A 5612-nucleotide genomic window follows, 5' to 3' on the forward strand; every position below is an offset into this window, starting at 1 on the left:
TTTAATGCTTTCCCTGCTTTCTGGTCAACCTTTTCCCCTTTAGGACTTCACCGCGGCACATTGCTTTAGCCTCCTGGTTAATCATTTCACCCCTTTTAATCATTTTTGCAACTTTTGGTTAACCATTTCACCCAGCTTCTGGTTAACCATTTCCCCTTTGGGACTTAGTCTCTGAGCATTCTTTTGGGATTCTGGTTAATCATTTGCCAATTTTTAAAAAATGTTGCCACTTTTGTTTAATGCTTTCTGGTCAACCTTTCCCTCTTTCAGACTTCACCGCGGCACATTGCTTTAGCCTCCTGGTTAATCATTTCACCCCTTTTAATCATTTTTGCAACTTTTGGTTAACCATTTCCCCCAGCTTCTGGTTAACCATTTCCCCTTTGGGACTTAGTCTCTGAGCATTCTTTTGGGATTCTGGTTAATCATTTGCCAATTTTTTAAAAATGTTGCCACTTTTGTTTAATGCTTTCTGGTCAACCTTTCCCTCTTTCAGACTTCACCGCGGCACATTGCTTCAGCCTCCTGGTTAATCATTTCACCCCTTTTAATCATTTTTGCAACTTTTGGTTAACCATTTCACCCAGCTTCTGGTTAACCATTTCCCCTTTGGGACTTGGTCTCTGAGCATTCTTTTGGGATTCTGGTTAATCATTTGCCACTTTTTTAAAAATGTTGCCGCTTTTGTTTAATGCTTTCCCTGCTTTGTGGTCAACCTTTTCCCCTTTAGGACTTCACCGCGGCACATTGCTTCAGCCTCCTGGTTAATCATTTCACCCCTTTTAATCATTTTTGCAACTTTTGGTTAACCATTTCCCCCAGCTTCTGGTTAACCATTTCCCCTTTGGGACTTAGTCTCTGAGCATTCTTTTGGGATTCTGGTTAATCATTTGCCAATTTTTTAAAAATGTTGCCACTTTTGTTTAATGCTTTCTGGTCAACCTTTCCCTCTTTCAGACTTCACCGCGGCACATTGCTTTAGCCTCCTGGTTAATCATTTCACCCCTTTTAATCATTTTTGCAACTTTTGGTTAACCATTTCCCCCAGCTTCTGGTTAACCATTTCCCCTTTGGGACTTAGTCTCTGAGCATTCTTTTGGGATTCTGGTTAACCATTTGCCACTTTTTAAAAAATGTTGCCGCTTTTGTTTAATGCTTTCCCTGCTTTCTGGTCAACCTTTTCCCCTTTAGGACTTCACCGCGGCACATTGCTTTAGCCTCCTGGTTAATCATTTCACCCCTTTTAATCATTTTTGCAACTTTTGGTTAACCATTTCACCCAGCTTCTGGTTAACCATTTCCCCTTTGGGACTTAGTCTCTGAGCATTCTTTTGGGATTCTGGTTAATCATTTGCCAATTTTTAAAAAATGTTGCCACTTTTGTTTAATGCTTTCTGGTCAACCTTTCCCTCTTTCAGACTTCACCACGGCACATTGCTTTAGCCTCCTGGTTAATCATTTCACCCCTTTTAATCATTTTTGCAACTTTTGGTTAACCATTTCACCCAGCTTCTGGTTAACCATTTCCCCTTTGGGACTTAGTCTCTGAGCATTCTTTTGGGATTCTGGTTAATCATTTGCCAATTTTTTTAAAATGTTGCCACTTTTGTTTAATGCTTTCTGGTCAACCTTTCCCTCTTTCAGACTTCACCGCGGCACATTGCTTCAGCCTCCTGGTTAATCATTTCACCCCTTTTAATCATTTTTGCAACTTTTGGTTAACCATTTCCCCCAGCTTCTGGTTAACCATTTCCCCTTTGGGACTTCGTCTCTGAGCATTCTTTTGGGATTCTGGTTAATCATTTGCCACTTTTTAAAAAATGTTGCGGCTTTTGTTTAATCGTTTCCCTGATATGTGGTCAACCTTTTCCCCTTTCAGACTTCATCGCCGTGCATTGTTGTCGACTTCTGGTTAATCATTTTTCCCCTTTAAATCTTTTTTTGCCACTTTTGGTTAACCATTTCACCCAGCTTCTGGTTAACCATTTGCCCCATTATACTGAATTTTTCCGCTTTGGTTTAATCATTTCCCTGCTTTCTTGTCAACCTTTTCCCCTTTAGGACTTCGCCGCCGAACATTGCTTTCGCCTCCTGCTTAATCATTTCACCCCTTTTAATCTTCTTTGCAACTTTTGGTTAACCATTTCACCCAGCTTCTGGTTAACCATTTCCCCTTTGGGACTTAGTCTCTGAGCATTCTTTTGGGATTCTGGTTAACCATTTGCCACTTTTTAAAAAATGTTGCCGCTTTTGTTTAATCGTTTCCCTGCTATGTGGTCAACCTTTTCCCCTTTCAGACTTCATCGCCGCGCATTGTTGTCGACTTCTGGTTAATCATTTTTCCCCTTTAAATCTTTTTTTGCCACTTTTGGTTCACCTTTTCACCCAGCTTCTGGTTAACCATTTGCCCCATTTTACTGATTTTTTCCGCTTTGGTTTAATCATTTCCCTGCTTTCTTGTCAACCTTTTCCCCTTTTGGACTTTGCCGCCGCACTTTGCTTTCGCCTTCTGGTTAAACATTTCTCCCCTTTTAATCCTTTTTCCCACTTTTGGTTCACCATTTCCCCCAGCTTCTGGTTAACCATTTCCCCTTTGGGACTTAGTCTCTGAGCATTCTTTTGGGATTCTGGTTAATCATTTGCCACTTTTTAAAAAATTTTGCCGCTTTTGTTTAATCGTTTCCCTGCTATGTGGTCAACCTTTTCCCCTTTCAGACTTCATCGCCGCGCATTGTTGTCGACTTCTGGTTAATCATTTTTCCCCTTTAAATCTTTTTTTGCCACTTTTGGTTAACCATTTCACCCAGCTTCTGGTTAACCATTTGCCCCATTTTACTGAATTTTTCCGCTTTGGTTTAATCATTTCCCTGCTTTCTTGTCAACCTTTTCCCCTTTTGGACTTCGCCGCTGCACTTTGCTTTCGCCTTCTGGTTAAACATTTCTCCCCTTTTAATCCTTTTTCCCACTTTTGGTTCACCATTTCCCCCAGCTTCTGGTTAAGCATTTGCCCCTTTGGGACTTAAGTCTCTGAGCATTCTTTTGGGATTCTGGTTAACCATTTGCCACTTTTTAAAAAATGTTGCCGCTTTTGTTTAATCGTTTCCCTGCTTTCCGGTCAACCTTTTCCCCTTACGACTTCGCCGCCGCACTTTGCTTTCGCCTTCTGGTTAATCATTTCACCCCTTTTAATCCTTTTTCCCACTTTTGGTTAAACAGTTCACCCAGCTTCTGGTTAACCATTTCCCCCTTTTGACTTAAGTCTCTGAGCATTATTTTGGGATTCTGGTTCACCATTTGTCCCTTTTTTAAAAATGTTGCTGCTTTTGTTTAATGCTTTCCCTGCTTTGCGGTCCACCTTTCCCTCTTTCCGACTTCATCGCCGCACCTTGTTTACGACATCTGGTTAAACATTTCTCCCCTTTTAATCCTTTTTCCCACTTTGGATTAAGCAGTTCACCCTGCTTCTGGTTAACCATTTGCCCCTTTTTTACTGAATTTTTCCGCTTTGGTTTAATCATTTCCCTGCTTTCTTGTCAAACTTTTCCCCTTTAGGACTTCGCCGCCGCACTTTGCTTTCGCCTTCTGATTAATCATTTCACAACATTTTAATCCTTTTTCCCACTTTTGGTTAAACAGTTCACCCAGCTTCTGGTTAACCATTTGCCCCTTTGGGACTTAAGTCTCTGAGCATTCTTTTGTGATTCTGGTTCACCATTTGTCCCTTTTTAAAAGATATTGCTGCTTCTGTTTAATCCTTTCCCTGCTTTGCGGTCAACCTTTTCCTCTTTCAGACTTCATCGCCGCGCATTGTTTTCGACATCTGGTTCAACATTTCTCCCCTTTTAATCCTCTTTCCCACTTTTGGTTAAGCAGTTCTCCCAACTTCTGGTTAACCATTTGCCCCTTTTTACTGAATTTTTCTGCTTTTGTTTAATCATTTCCCTGCTTTCCGGTCAACCTTTCCCTCTTTCAGACTTAATCGCCGCACATTGTTGTCGACTTCTGGTTGATCAGTTCACCCCTTTTTTATCCTTTTTCCCACTTTGGGTTAAGCAGTTCACCCAGCTACTGGTTAACCATTTCCCCTTTGGCACTTAAGTCTCTGAGCATTCTTTTGGGATTCTGGTAAACCATTTGTCCCTTTTTAAAAAATGCTGCTGCTTTTGTTTAATGCTTGCCCTGCTTTGCGGTCGATCATTTCACCCCTTTTAATCCATTTTTGCCACTTTGGGTTAAACAGTTCACACAACTTCTGGTTCACCATTTCACATTTCGGAACTTTTATTCCCACCATTACTTTGGGCTTCTGGTTCATCATTTCACGCTGTTTTACAAATCTTTGCCGCTTCACTTTTAATCCACAAACCGGGGCTCGCTTTCGGGTGGGGGGGGGTGGGGGTGGGGGGTAGCGGGTTTGGGCCGGGCACTCGACATCCCGGTGTGCGACCGGGTTCGTTCTGGTACCGCTCGGTGCCCCTCGTCCTGCTCTTGCCGCGGAAGCAAACCAGACGACCGTCGGTCTCACGCCCGAGGGGAGAGGAGGCGGAAAGCGGTTTGCAGCCTTTCGCTGTACCTCCGGCGGGCAGCGCCGCACCTCCGAGTGCTCGGTACCGTTCGCTGCGCCTCGTCCGGCCGCACGCAGCGAGCCAAACCCGGAGGAAATCGGCCTGTGCCTTCTCGAGATATGGGCCTCCGGGTGGGACGGACAAACCGGGGCCCCGAGCTCGCTTTCGGCGGCCCGGCACTCGACTTCCCGGTGTCCGAACGTGATCCTTCCGGTACCCTTCGGTGCCCCTTGCCCGACTCTAGCTCCCGTGCTGAAGCGGAGTCGGTCGGCCTGACGGCCGCCGAGTTAGCCAGCGGAAAGCGGTGCGCAGCCTTTCGCTTGCAGCTCCGGCGGGCAGCGCCGCACCTCCGGCTGCTCAGTGCCGTCCGCTGCTCCCCTTCCGGCTGCACGCAGCGAACCATACCCGGAGGAAATCGGCCTCGGCCTTCCGGAGATATGGGCCTGCGAGTGGGACCAATAAATCGGTGCACATTTCCGGCTCGGTTTCCGGCCTCGGCACTATCAGTTCACGCCGTCCGACCGACGTCGTTCTGGCACGGTTCCGTTGCTCCTTGATCCGGTCCAGCCACGGTAATCAGCCGAAGATGGTGGGGGGGACACATTGCCCGCCGAGTTAGCCGGAGGAAATCGGCCTCGGACTTCCTCAGATATCAGCCTCCGGGTGGGACAGACAAACCGGGGACCTGAGCACGCTTTCGGCGGCCCGCTGGTCGACTTCCCGGTGTGCGACCGGGTTCGTTCCGGTACCGTTCGCTGCCCCTCGTCCTGCTCTAGCCGCGGAAACAAACCCGACGACCGTCGGTCTCACGCCCGCGGAGGGAGGTGGCGGAAAGTGGTTTGCAGCCTTTCGCTGTACCTCCGGCGGGCAGCGCCCGACCTCCGAGTGCACGGTACCGTCCGCTGCGCCTGGTCCTGCCGCACACAACGAGCCATACCCGGTGGAAATCGGCCTGTGCCTTCCAGAGATATGGGCCTCCGGGTGGGACGGACAAACCGGGGCCCCGTGCTCGCTTTCGGCGGCCCGCTAGTCGACTTCCCGGTGTGC

This window comes from Heptranchias perlo, chromosome 12 (genome assembly GCF_035084215.1).
Source record: "Heptranchias perlo isolate sHepPer1 chromosome 12, sHepPer1.hap1, whole genome shotgun sequence".
Classification (NCBI taxonomy): domain Eukaryota; kingdom Metazoa; phylum Chordata; class Chondrichthyes; order Hexanchiformes; family Hexanchidae; genus Heptranchias; species Heptranchias perlo.